The 14,936-nt window shown below is 42.7% G+C and overlaps 1 protein-coding gene across 5 annotated transcripts in view; it reads left to right on the top strand.

The window, feature by feature from the left end:
- The first annotated feature begins 1,209 nt into the window (after window positions 1-1,209).
- The window catches only part of pdcl (phosducin-like), a 42,219-nt gene continuing 28,492 nt past the window's right edge, over window positions 1,210-14,936 (top strand). For 2 of the 5 annotated variants that reach the window (XM_059993988.1, XM_059993987.1), the window contains exon 1: window positions 1,266-1,513. The gene's annotated coding sequence lies outside the window, so the exon portion shown is untranslated. The other 3 variants (XM_059993991.1, XM_059993990.1, XM_059993986.1) reach the window with 3 other exon arrangements.

Here is a 14,936-nt window from a genome sequence, read left to right on the forward strand (position 1 = left end):
TTCTAATTTCATCCACCAGTTCAAACAACTTTCCTACCTCTCTCTTATCCATCCCTTTCATAATTTTAGATATGCTTTTATAATATCTCCTCTCATTCTTCTGAAAGGATTGGGCAAGCTACAGCAACACACACAAAAAGCTGGAGGAACTCAGCAGACCAGGCAGCATGAATAGAAAGGAATAAACAGTCGAGTAAGAAGGTGGGGGGAGGGGTGGGTGAAGTAAAGAGCTGGGAAGTCGATTGGTGAGAGAGGTAAGGGGCTGCAGCAGGGCCATGGAGGAAAGGGAAGGGGAGGAAGGCCAGAGGGAGGTGATGGGCAGGTAGAGAGAGGAGAGAAAGGGAAATTGGGATGGGGCATTGTGAAGAGTGAAAGGGGGACATTACTATAAGTCTGAGAAATCAATGTTCATGCATTTAGGTTGGAGGCTGCCCAGACGAATACAAAGTGTTGTTCCTCCAATCACACTCAGGTCCTGATGAAAGGTCTCGGCCCGAAACGTCGACTGTTTATTCTTTTCCGTAGATGCTGTCTGACCTGCTGAGCTCCCCCAGCATTGTATATGTGTTGGCTGGAATTCCAGATCTGCAGTTTCTCTTTTTGTGACTGAACAAAGTACAGAATCCTGTTGGGTATGGCAAAGTAAATTGAAATTCACCAGGTCATTCTCTGGGAACAGGCTGATTATTGAGCAGCAGAAGTTCCAAATGCCCTACTCTTAATCTTTTTTCGTTATGTTTATTGAAAACAAGCTCAAGACATTGGGAATTCTCAAACCTTAGTAACTTCACCCAAACTCCCAGTGTACTCAACAACACACACAAAATGCTGGTGGAACACAGCAGGCCAGGCAGCATCTATAGGGAGAAGCGCTGTCGACGTTTCAGGCCGAGACCCTTCATCAGGACAGTGCTGCCTGGCCTGCTGTGTTCCACATTTTGTGTGTGTTGTTGTTTGAATTTCCAGCATCTGCGGATTTCCTCGTGTTTGCTCGTGTAATTGCCCATCCTGTCTGCAACAGCCTGGAGCCCCGCCCCTCACCATCTGCCACTCACCTGGGATTCCGTGACGTCGAGGCCCGTCCCCTCGAGACCTGCCACTCATCCTGGGAGCCGACGTCAGAATCCCGTCCCCTTACTATGGCGCCAATTGGTTAGAATGTAAGGCGGGTTTCTGTGATTGGTCGCAGGGGGACGCCTGTGGGGCGACGTCATCACGGGCGGCGGCGGTGGCGACGGCGACGGCGACGGCGGCGGTAAGCGGGGTGCGGGAGGGAGGTGGGTGCTTCCGGCTTTAGTTGGTTGCTGTTTGCCCCCTGTGTGCAGGGTAGGCCTGGGGATACCGTCGGGCGGTGCCTGCGACTTGGAGAAGCCGAGGCACGGGTTGGGAGGCCGTCGGTTTGAGCTGGGTTAGAGGCCCGGCCCGAGTGAGTGGCCCCCGTAAGGAGCTAGCAGCTGTTGCACAGTGCGATCCCACTAACCGTGGTCTACGAGGGCCAGCCTTTTGGAAAGGGGTAAGAACTGGCAGACTTAGATTGTGCAGATAAGTCTTGGACAGCACTCACGCACCCTGGTCTCGGCCTGAGTTCCTTAAGCGTTTTGTGTATGTTGAATTATTGGCGGCTCTGTGAGCACTGAGCGAGTTTGTTGTCAAATGCACAACTACAGAGTGACTGTTTATTATCAGGTGCACAAGTGCAATAAACCACTTACTCACAGGCACGTAGCACAAGATGAACACCATAAGAAAATATGCACTTTTTTTTACATGGAAGATCACAGTCAGAATTTAAAAAAAAGTACAAAGTGATCATAGTGTTGCTGAACTGCAGTGATTAGACTTCAGAATCACTGTGTTGCACTATGCGAAATTTGTTGTTTGGCATAAAATTACCATAAATTACAAAACTAAGAGTGCAAAAATTAAGACCTAATGTATGTGGACCATTTGGAAATCTATTAGAACCAGCATCTTCTGTAGATGTGTATTGGAGAATTTATTGACCGGTTGCATCACGGTCTGGTGTGGAAACACCATTACCCTTGAACGGAAGATCCTACAAAAAGTAGTGGATATGGCCCAGTCTATACCAGTAAAGCCCTCCCAATCATTGAGCACATCTACATGGTGTGCTCTTTCAGGAAACAAGGATCCATCATCAGGGACCTCATCAGTATCTCTGCAATCACAAGGAATCTACAGGAGCCAGGATCAGGAGCAGTATTTACCCCTTGTACCAGAGAGGATAACTGCACTTAACCCAACACTGAACTGTTCCTGCCGCATATGTAGTCACCTTCAAGGACTCCTCATCTTATGTTCTTGATACTTATTGCTTATTTATTATTGTTATTTTCTTTTTTATTTGCACAGCTTGTTATCTTTTGTAAATACTTTGATGATGAGTTTACTTTGAAATTTCACGACATATGCCAGTGACATTAAATCTGATTCAGATGGTGGAGGGGAAGAAGTTGCTTCTTTGAGGTGTTGAGTGTGGATTGTCAGGCTCCTGTAATTCCTTCCTGAAGAAGAGGAACGTCACAGATGATGGTCGTTAATGATGGGATATCGCCTGGATGGTCAAGAGGGTTGTGCCTGTGACAGAGCTGGCTAGTATGCAACTCTCTGCAGCCTCTTGTGGGCCTGTGCATTGGAGCTTCCATGATGCAAACCAGTCAGAATGCTCTCCACTAAAACCTAATAACGTGGGGCTTCAGATTTCTGTATCTCCTGCCTGATGACAGCTTCGAGAAGGTGGCTCAGATGGGGATCTTTGATAATGAATGTTGCCTTCCTGTAGGATTGGGCAACTTCGGTGGAATGTGCCCGTATGTTTCATTTAGCTGTTTACATGTGTATGCTTGAATGACAGTTACACTTAAACTTGAAGACCTGAGGTGGTTCTCTAGATGAAGGAGAATCCTAACAGCTTCACGGGTAGACTGTATTAAGAGCAAAAGAACAGCAAGGGCCAAAATTAATCATCTGAAAGATCTATACGTGGAGCTGAAAGTGACGAGGGAGATCTTACACAGGAGACAGACACAATCTAAATACGTAAGGCAATGAGGTAATGAGGTCATGGATCCTTTTTAGAGCATAGAGGAGGAGGTGTTTGAGGCAAATTAGGGTGGATAAATCCCCACAGCTTCTCAGTATGTTCCCTTTGACTCTGTGGGAGACTAGCACAGAAATTGCAAAGGCCCTAGCAAAGATATTTAAAACATTCTTAGCTACGGGTGGGGTGCGCCAACAGTTTGGAGGATAGCTAATGTTATTCCATTGTTGAAGAAATGCTCTAAGAATAAGCCAGAAAATTATAGGATGGTGAGCCTGACATCTGAAGTGGGAAAGTTATTGGAAGGTATTCTAAGGGATTGGATATATATTTGGATAGATAGGTGCTGATTAAGGATAGTCAACATGGCTTTGTGCATGGTAAGTCATGTCTCACCAACCTTAAGAGTTTTTTGAGTGAGTTTCCAGGAAAGTTGATAAAGGCGAGGCAGTGGATGTTGTCTACATGGAACTCAGCAAGTCCTTTAACAAGTTCCCATGGGGGCCTGGTCAGAAAGGTTCAGTCGCTCGGCATTCAAGATGAGAGAGTAAGTTGAATTAGACATTGGCTTTGTGGGAGAAGCCAGAGAGTGGTGGCAGAGGGTTGCTTCTGACTGGAGGCCTGTGATTAGTGGAGTGCCGCAAGGATTGGTGCTGAGTCCATTGTTGTTTGTCATCTATATCAATGATTTGGGTGTTAGTGTGTTAATCTGAATCAGCAAATTTGTGGATGACACCAAGATTGATGGTGTAGTGGACAGCAAGGAAGACTGTTGAAGCTTGCAGTGGGATCTGGACCAGCTGGGAAAATGGCAGATGGAATTTAATGCAGATAAGTGTGAGCTGTTGCACTTTGGGAGGAACAGCCAGGGTAGATCTTACACACTGAGCAGTAGGGCACCTGAGGAGTGTGGTAGAACAGAAATCTAGGAATTCAGATCCATAATTCCTTGTGAAAGTGGCATCACAGGTAGATAGGGTCAAAAAGAAAGCTTTTGACACATTGGTCTTCATAACTCAATGTATTGAGTATAAAGATGTTTTATTGAAATTGTGTAAAATGTTGGAGAGGCCTTATTTGGAGTATTATGTGCAGTTTTGGTCACCTACCTATGGGAAAGATGTAAATAAGATTGAAAGAGCGCAGAGAAAATTGACAAGGATGTTGCCAGGACATGAGAGCCTGAGTTATAGGGAAAGGTTGAATAGGTTAGGACTTACTTAGGGAACATGAGGGAAAACCTCTTCATTCAGAGGGAGGTGAGAGTGTGGAATTAACTGCTAGCAGAAGTGGATGTATGTTTGATTTCATTATTTGAGAGAAATTTTGGAAAGGTACACGGATGGGAAGGGTATGGAGGGCTATGGTCTGACTGCAGGTCAATGGGACGTAGCAGATTAATGACTTGGTACATACTAGATGGGCCAAGGGGTCTGTTTCACTGCTCTAGCATTCTATGACTATGATATTGGTCAATAACCCTGTATCCTGTATCAGATTCTCCTGAGTTGCTGAATTTTAGCATCATTTTCTGTTTCAGGTAATAGGTTTTTATTATCACACGTAAAAGGTTTTGCTTACATGTTAGCTAAACAGAAGGAAAATAACAGAATGTTCACCATATTCTACACCATATGTTGGACCTACCAGCGTCCGGGTCCAACGTTTAATTCTTCGTAACTTCCCCCACCTCCAACAGGATCCCACTACCAAGCAAATCTTTCCCTCTCCCCCATTTTCTGCTTTCCGCAGGGATTGCTCCCTACGCGACTCCCTTATCCATTTGTCCCCCCATCCCTTCCCACCAATCTCCCTCCTGGCACTTAACCTTGTAAGTGGAACAAGTGCTACACCTGCCCTTACACTTCCTCCCTCACCACCATTCAGGGCCCCAGACAGTCCTTCCGGGCGAGGCGACACTTCACCTGTGAGTCGGCTGGTGTGGTATACTGCGTCCGGTGCTCCCAGTGTGGCCTTTTATATATTGGTGAGACCCGACGCAGACTGGGAGACCATTTTGCTGAACACCTACACTCTGTCCGCCAGAGAAAGCAGGATCTCCCAGTGGCCATACATTTTAATTCCACGTCCCATTCCCATTCTGATATGTCTATCCATGGCCTCCTCTACTGTCAAGATGAAGCCACACTCAGGTTGGAGGGACAACACCTTATATACCGGCTGGGTAGCCTCCAACCTGATGGCATGAACATTGACTTCTCTAACTTCTGTTAATGCCCCTCCTCCCCTTCTTACCCCATCCCTGATATATTTAGTTTATTTCCCCCCTCTTTTTTGCTTTCTCTCTCTGCCCATCACTGCCTGTTCTCCATCTCCCTCTGATGTTCCCCTCCCCCTTTCTTTCTCCCTAGGCCTCCCGTCCCATGATCCTTTCCCTTCTCCAGCTCTGTATCACTTTCATCAATCACCTTTCTGGCTCTCAGCTTCACCCCACCCCCTCCGGTCTTTTCCTATCATTTCGCATTTCCCCCTCCCCCTCCTACTTTCAAATCTCTTACTATCTTTCAGTTAGTCCTGACAAAGGGTCTCGGCCCGAAACGTCAACACTGCTTCTCCTTATAGATGCTGCCTGGCCTGCTGCGTTCTACCAGCATTTTGTGTGTGTTGCTTGAATTTCCGGCATCTGCAGATTTCCTCGTGTTTGATGTAGAATATGTTGTACACCTGAATTCAAAAAACTGCAGAGAGTTGTGAACACAAATCAGCACAACATGGAAAGCAGCCTCCACTCCATGGACATTTTCTCACTGCCTCAGGAAAACAGCCAGCATAATCACAGACCCCACCCACTCTGGTTTCTCTTTCTCTTCTCCCCCCCCTCCCCAATTGGGCAGAAGATACAGAAGCCTGAATGCATGTACCACCAGGCTTTAATCCAACAGTTATCAGACTCTTGTACTATCAGATAGACCTTTGGCCTCACAATCTTTACGATCTTGCACTTCATCTTCTACCTTGTGTACTCAATGCACTGTGTAATGAATTGTTCTGTAAGACAATCCTTTCACTGTATCTTTGTACATGTGACAATAGTAAATCAGTAGCAATATGTTGGGTGTCCATCGTATCCAACAATGACAGGACATTTCTATGGGAGATTCTTTAAAGTGAAAAAACCATTGTACTGGGACCATTCCATGCTCTTGATCTCGGAAGTCTAGAACCAGTAGGACGAGCTATCACAACTTGGGTTGCAGTGAATGACCATGACTTCATCAAAGAGCTTGTCCTCTGTGAAACTTTGCAGAAGCTTCTTCATGGCAGTTGGATCTCACTGCCCAGTGTGCCGGAGCTGATTTTGCACACTGGAACGTGCCCCAATCTCATTGGAGTATGAAACCTGTTGTCTATCTTCACTTAGTTTAACCTGCCTATTGGAACAATGTACCGGGGTGTGGCCACAGTTGCATGCAAACAGCTACTTGGAGCCACAGGTGAGAGCTGAGTATCCAAAGGTGAGCAAGCTGTTCCAGAATGGACATGACAAGCCCCTTCACCAGAGGTGCTACCCCCGGACACCCCATACAACTCCAACAATACCAATACCAATCTAGTGTTGCAGTGTGAGAAAGTACAGGCAGATGACTGCATCTTTTTAGTTTTGTTTTGCTTTTTGGACTGGATTTCTCCTGCTTATAGTGAACACCAGCTGATGGACTATCAAATCCTGACCTTACCAGTTGTGCCAAACTTAATTAGGATGAATAAGTTAAAGGAATCCTCCTGAGCCCAGACAGCAATAGGTTGTGGTGCAAACAAGTATGCTCCGTTGGAGTGAGTAGATAGGTGTCCCTGTGGAATCTGGGATGTTTGCTTGGATGTGGCACAAGGAAACAACTTTATTTTGCAAGTTATTCCCTGGGTGGCTACTGTTCAGGCTTCTGCATATCATTGCATTGCATGAGAAAAGTAGAAGGAACAACGAGATATCAAAGTAAGTTTATTATCTAAGTAAGTACTGTATATGTCACCATATGCAAGCTCAAGATTTGTTTTCTTGCGGGCATTCATAGTAAATACAAAGAAGCACAATAGAATCTATGAAAGACTACACACAAGACAACCAGTGTGCATAAGACAGCAAGCTGTGTAAATACAAAAAGAAAAAAAATAAATAACCGATAACTATGGAGAACATGAGATGAAGAGTCCTTGAAAGTGGGAGCAGTTTAATGTTGGGGTGAGTGAAGTTGAGTGAAATTATCCCCTCTGGTTCAAGAGCCTGATGATTGAGAGATAATAACAGTTCCGGAACCTGGTGGTGTTGGATGTAACTTTTATTCTGAATGGATATTCTGTTAACACCTTTTTTTAAAAAAAAAGCCTCCAAAGTAATTCCCCTTCTTAATTTCTTGGCCTGAAGGATTTTGGCCTAAAATGTAGAATGTTTATTCCACTCCATAGATTATGCCTGCCCTGCTGAGTTCCTCCAGCATTGTGTGTATGTGTGTGTTGCTTAATTCTCTTATCTGGTTTCCTTTTAAAGGGAAGTTTGTACATGATTTCGAGTACACATTAAATGTCATTGATAAAGCTGTGATTCCATCTACTGCTCCTAGACATCTTTTTCTCCTTTACATTTGCAATGTAGTGACAACAACGCTCAGTTCAAACATATCCAGTAATATTGCTTTTCAGTACATGTACAGTTGATGCCAGTTAAATTGGGACAACTTTTTCTTTTCTTTTTACAATATTTTTATTCAGAAGAAAAAAAAGATTTACAGAGTGCAACACATAGATACATCTCAACATAACTTGCGTACATTCATATATTGTAATAAAATTGATCAAAATGTTATAGCATAACACATAAAGGTATACCACTCTGTAATCAAAAATTTAAAGATAAGTCGTACATCATAAAAGAAATTTTTATATAAAAAAGTCAACCCCCTACCAACTACCAAAGAAAAAAGCTGATGGATGACAATGAATAATTAGAAAAAAAACATATTCACTTAAGAAGAGAAGATAAAAATATACATAAAAGTCTGTGCACTGTTAAACTTTATATATTGGAAAAGTAATTTAGGAAAGGTCCCCAAATATCATAAAAAGATTGTTTCGAATTTAAGACTGAGCAGCGGATCTTTTCTAAATTTAAATAAGACATAATATCACATAGCCATTGAAGATGTGTAGGAGGGGTAGACTCCTTCCATTTAAGCAAGATTGCTCTTCTTGCTAAAAGAGAGGTAAAAACTGAAACCTGTAGGTCAGGAGTGTTTAAAGTTATATCTTCATTTGCAATAATACCAAACAAGGCAGTAAAGGGATTTGGGTCAAATTGGACCCTAAAAAGTTGACAGAAGGTATGAAATACTTCCCTCCAAAACTTCAATTGCAGGGCAAAACCAAAACAAATGAATTAAAGAGGCATCAGCAGAATTGCATTTATTACAAAGTGGAGAAACATTCGGGTAAAAACTGGAAAGCTGTGATTCCCTCTACTGCTCCTAGACATCTTTTTCTCCTTTACATTTGCAATGTAGTGACAACAACGCTCAGTTCAAACACATCCAGTAATATTGCTTTTCAGTACACGTACAGTTGATGCCAGTTAATTGGGCCATCGGTTAATTGGGGCAACTCTTAAAGAACAAAAACTAATGAAGAAAATTGCCAGGATTCCCTTTCACAAACAAGAGAAAATCTGCACATGCTAGAAATCCAAGCAATACACACAAAATGCTGGAGGAACTCAGCGGGCTTCTTAACTTTCCTAACTGTCTTGTTTCTCTCCCTAATTGCCTCTGCACACTCTTCAGTCCACCATGGTACAGCTTTTCTCCTAATGATGCCCTTTTTAATAGGAATCACTTCCACCAGTTTGATGAATAATGTGACATAACCTTTCATTGCACAAACCCACATCATCCTCAACATTCAGCCTTGGCAGACGTTCATCAAATAAACCCTTAAACTTCTCCCAATTTGCTTTACCAAAATTCCACCACCTAAAACTAGCCTTCTATCCCCTATATAAATTCACACCCAAGCTTATAAATATAGGACAATGATCATACCCCAATGTTTCATCTCCCATGACATCCCACTCACTCACTCCAGCCTGAATGTTTGAAACTAAAGTCTGTATCAGTTACAAAACTATTAATGAACATTGAATCTCATGCCCCTCTTATCATTAAGACACACAAGGTGTGAAATATCTAAAAATTCTTGTCTAATCAAACCATTACCATCATTTTGCGAACAACCCACCGTGAACTATTTGCGTTAAAATCCCCACACCATGTGGGGATTTTAGAGCCTCATATGCTTTCCAAAAAATCAATTGAAATGTTTCCACAAGGGTTATAAAAAGTTACCACTTTAATGACCCTACGTGTTGATTCAAATACTTCTACTGCAAGTGCCTTATAAACACAACTTTTATGTCCTGTCCCTTTCCTTTTAAAACTTGCAACACCACCCCATTTACTAACTAATTCTTCAAGCCTAATTAGAATATAATCCTGCAAGGAAATACTTAAATGTGGTAACAACCAGGTTTCCTGAATACATGTAATATTAGGTGGATTTGATAAATCAGAAATAAACTTCTTAAAGTCTTGACTATCAAAAATCAGGCTTCACAAGCAGACTGAAATACAGATACTCCACCTATCAGAGCTTCATTTACAGCTTCCCACATAACATCTGTTATACCCAGATGCTTTTTAGCAGCTTGCACAATAATTTTAATTTTTTCAGTATGACTAGATGTTTGAGCAGTACAATTCACCACATGAACATCACAAACTTCATTTTATCAACTAGTAAAGTTCTTTAAGAGTAAGAGAAGCACGATGCTGACATATAGCCTCTGACTTCTCATTCTGTTCTCTGATTGGTAATACTTTATCAATGTTTGGTTTAACATTTTGCATTGACTCTGCATAAGACACCCCCAACTGTACTTTATCCTGTTGAACTTCAGTTGCCTTAAGCACCTCACATCCTCTAAGCTGCACTATGTTCTCCACAATTACAACAATTAAACTTCATGCCTTCACAATCTTCATACTTATGTTCCCCACCACTCTTACTACATTTTAGTTTCCCATGACTTACTGCCACAACATGCCCAAACCTCTGACATTTGTAACATCTAAGTGGGGGGGGGGGAGAGAATATAAGCTTGTACATTATAACTAACATACCCCAAACTTTATCAGGGAGCTTCACTTCATCAAAGCATATTAATACAGATGAAATATCTATCCTTTCCCCATTTCTGACTACTTGCAATCTCTTTACCTCCATAATCTTGTCTCCCCATAAATGAGATTTAACCTCCACTATTGAAATTTCCACAGGAACACCTGTTATAACACCCCTAACATCTCTATTTTCATTAGGCAACATAGATACTATCATTTTGCCAAGTGATGCCTTCTCATACTGCTTTTTATCCTTACAGACGATTAACACCTTTCCTGCTCTTAAAGTATGAGCACAATCTATATTCTCTAAGGCCGATTTTTAACTCTGTAGTGGGATTGATAGAGGGTGGCTGTTCCTGAAATTTGAATTGAAGTCTTCTTTCCTTTTTTTTTCAAACTATCTTGCCTTTCTTCTCAATTGCTTGAAATCATTCCAATATTATGCTTCTGTTTTCCATTTTCCAGATCTAGATTCAATTTCATTCTAACCTGCTTCCACCAACCTGCCCTTGTCTGACCCCTCCATTTCCGGTTCCTTTTCCAGATCTTCCTGTGACCTGAACTTCCACTATTTCCCAACATCCCCACACCATTCACAGCCAGTGCCACCAAGCACCACTCCTCAACCTGAAGCCTTCCAGCCAGTCCAGCTGGGACCTTCCAGATACAGGTGTATTTTTACTGCAATTGTATGAAACACCTTGACATCACACAGGTGATCTCCATTTAACTAATTATATGACTTCCAAAACCAATTGGCTGCACCAGTGATGATTTGGTGTGTCATATTAATGGGGGGGGGGGTGCATACTGCATACTTATGCAATCAGTCATTTTCTGTTTTATACTTGTAATTAATTTAGATCACTTTGTAGACATATTTTCACTTAGACGTGAAAGTCTTTTTCTGTTGATCAATGTCAAAAAAACCAGACTAAATAAATTTTGATTTAATGTTGTAAAACATGCAAGCTTTCAAGGGGGTGGGAGTTGAATTTTTTTATAGGTGCTGTAAATATAAATAATAACAACATTATTAACAAGTGGGTGAGCAGGAACAAGAAGCTGGTGATTACAATTAGTTCAACATTTAAGAGAAGTAGAAGTTTGGTTAGGTATGTGAATGGGGGGGTTTGGTCTGGGTGCAGGTCGATGGGATTAGGCAGTTCAAATGATAGATCAAAGGTTCATTTTATTGTCAAAGTATGCATGTACCATATAACTGATATTTGTCTACTCCAGATAGCCAATAAATACAGAAAAACTATGGGTATGTATAAACTTTGGAAAGAAAAGACATCAACTCCCCCTCCCCCAGCAAAAAATAGCCAGAAAAACTATCACTAACTCCCTACACGTGACAATCCCTGACACCTTCACAGAAGAGAACAGTGATGGTAGCACCAACTCCCCAACCACCCCACACACAAAAAAATTAACTGATCACCCACCCGTCAATCGCCCACAAGAAAAGCCGAAGGAAAATAATATAAAGTACAGTCCAATAATCACATAAATCTCAGAATATGGGAAATGTCTTTTCATCTGCATACGAGGAGAGCAGCTGCACAAACTCGGTCCGGAAAGAGTGGCTGCGGACCCGGGTCCGAAGACCACCAATCCAGTTGCTGACTTTCTCCATTGGGAGCCATCGCTGACCCCCTTTGCATTCGCCTCAATACTTCAGCCTTCCTCGCTGCTTTGTGATGGAGTTGTTGACACTGCCTCCGCTCTGGCCTTTTACATCAGTTATTTTGTGTTTTCTGTCCTTTTCAGCCCCCCGTCTCTGACCTCCATCAGGCTGCTCTCTGGCCACAGTGTAGCGCTGGATCCTACGATCGAGCTCCAAACTGTATGTGACAGGCTGTAACAATTCCCGTAACTCAAACAAGACATAAAACATAGATGGGCCAAATGGTCTGTTTCTGTGTTTTCAATTACTCTTAACCACAATGCTATTGAATGTCTGAGCAGACTTGGCACTAAATTACCAACTTCTAATTTGTTTATTTATAAGAATTACATTTGAAAATGAGGATAATTAAAACAAACAATGTACCCTCTCGGTACTCACTGCACAACTCATGCGCATTAAGGTGCAGTGGGAAGCAGATATGCAAAGGAGATGGCGATGATTATGAATATGGGCTTGATTAAGTGCTTGTTATTGATGGTAAAAGTTCTTTGTGATTATTTTTTTTGTCCCCTGGATGACTGAAGAACTGTGCTTATCTGGCCTTCCTCTTCATCTGATAAAGGTACTTGTAGTAGATCCAAGCAGGTGGGGTCCATCAGCCTTGGTTGGCAGCTTATTTCAGAGAAGGAAAATTCTGATCTCAAACCTCTGCTGCCTTGCAGCTATACCCACTCATGGGGGAGGCTTCAGGATTAAACTCCAAGGGAAAAGTCCAGAGCTGGGGTCCCGAAGGCATTCCCACAACGAGTTCAACACTGACTGGCAATTCCTGTGACACCGCTGGTGCCAAACTGTATCAGTCTCTGCCATTCCTTTGGGTTCATCGGCTGTGTGGAGTGAGCAGCCTGCTTGCCCTCCATATCATGCTGCTCCGCTTTCATATCACGTAGACAGCTAGGACCAACAAAGAGCCATCACTCACAACAGAGGTCAGCATTTTCTATCGTGAAGCCACAGTTCCCACTCTGCTCCTTATTGGGATTGTTATCTTTGAAGATGGGTGTCATTTTCATTATGTGAAAGAATGCCCCTGAAAAGAGTTGTTAGCAAACTCTTGTGATGGTGGTGATATGTTCGTGGCTTCTTGTTCCATTCACAGCTTTAATTGCTCAAATTCAACAGATCTGTGAGCTCTTAAATAAAGCTAATCTAATCTTTGTACATTGAAACACTGAAATATGCAGTGAAATGTGTCATTTGTGTTGACCACCAACACGGCCCTGTGGGGGCAGCTTGCAAGTGTCACCATGCCTCCTGCACCAACGTAGCATGCCCACAACTCGCTAACCCTAACTAGTATGCATTTAGAATGTGGGAGGAAACCAGAGCCCTCGGAGGAACCTCTCACAGTCACGTGGAGGGCATACAAACACCTTATAGAGAGCAGCAGGAATGGAACCTGGGTCGCTGGCGCTGTAATAGTACTTACGCTAATCATTACGCTCCTGTGCCACTGTACATGTCCAGTATGGTATGTTCAGTACTGTACTGGAACATGCGATTCCAGTAGCTCTTCCACAGCATACCAACCCGCTCATCAAACCCAAGCTGGCAGTGTCTTGGAGATTTTGCAAGTGTATATGCAATGGGAGTCTTGCATTCAGCCTGCCTGTAATTTTCTGCATATGCCATTCATCACTGCCTGGGCTTCTCTGTCTTAAAATGCACTAAAGTGGTCTATGTCTGTCTCATAATGTACTTCTTCCAAATTTTCAGAATGAAATTGCATTCCATCCAACAGGGTCTTGTGATCACAAGAAAACCGACTAAGACAATCACTTGCTATTAAACTGCACAGCTCCTTCACACACCCCTGATACAGGCAGTATCGTGGTCTGCACCAAGTCTTCAGTTTCTCTGCCAATGAGGGACTCACTGATGGGATAAACTTGTAGTACTTTAAGTTCTTAATGTCCAGCAGGGTCTTGCAATTGTAAAATACATTTAACAAAGACAATAACACCTTTGGTTGATCCTCTAAGATGGCAGCACAGGACTAATCCCTTAAGCCTACACAATGTCCATTGCCTTCCTCACTTTTCCTCATATATCAAATTAAGAACCGATCAAGCTCTGCCTTAAATATCCCCAATGACCTGGCCTCCACAGCTGCCTGTGGTAATAAATTCCACAAACTCACCACCTTCTGGCTAAAGAAATTTCTCCGCATTTCAGTTTTAAATGGAAATCCCTCTATCCTGAGGCTGTGCCCTCTCGCTTTCGACTCCCCCACCATGGGAAACATCCTTTACATGTCTATGCTGTCTAGGCCTTCCAACATTCGAAAGGTTTCAATAAGATCCCCTCTCATCCTTCTAAATTCCAGCGAGTATAGACCCAAAACTATCAAACTTTCCTCATATGATAAGACTTTCATTCCAGGAATCATCTTTGTGAACGTCCTCTGAACCCTCTCCAATGCCAGCAGATCTTTTCTTAGGTGAGGAACCCAAATTGCCCACAATACTCAAGGTGAGGCCTCACCAGTGCCTTATAATGCCTCAGCATCACATCCCTACTCTTGTGTTCAAGACCTCTTGAAATGAACGCTAACATTGCATTTACCTTCCTCACCAGTAACTCAACCTGCAAGTTAACCATTAGGGTGTTCTGTACAAGGACTCCCAAGTCCCTCTGCATCTCAAATTTTAGTATTTTCTTCCCATTAGAAAATAGTCTGCATATTTATTTCTACTACCAAAGTGCTTGACCATGCATTTTCTAGCATTGTATTTCAATTGCCACTCTCTTGCCCATTCTCCTAATCTGTTGAAGTCCTTCTGTAGCCTTCCTGTTTCCTCAACACTACCTACCCATCCACCAATCTTCGAATCATCTGCAAACTTGGCAACAAAGCCATCTATTCCATCATCTAAATCATTGATATACAGCATAAAAGAAGTGGTCCCATCGCTAACCCTTGCGGAATACCACTGGTCACTGGCAGCCAACCAGAAAGAGATCTTTTTATTCGCAGTCACTGTCTCCT

The sequence above is a fragment of the Hypanus sabinus genome, chromosome 18 (assembly GCF_030144855.1).
Source record: "Hypanus sabinus isolate sHypSab1 chromosome 18, sHypSab1.hap1, whole genome shotgun sequence".
NCBI classification, from domain to species: Eukaryota; Metazoa; Chordata; class Chondrichthyes; order Myliobatiformes; family Dasyatidae; genus Hypanus; species Hypanus sabinus.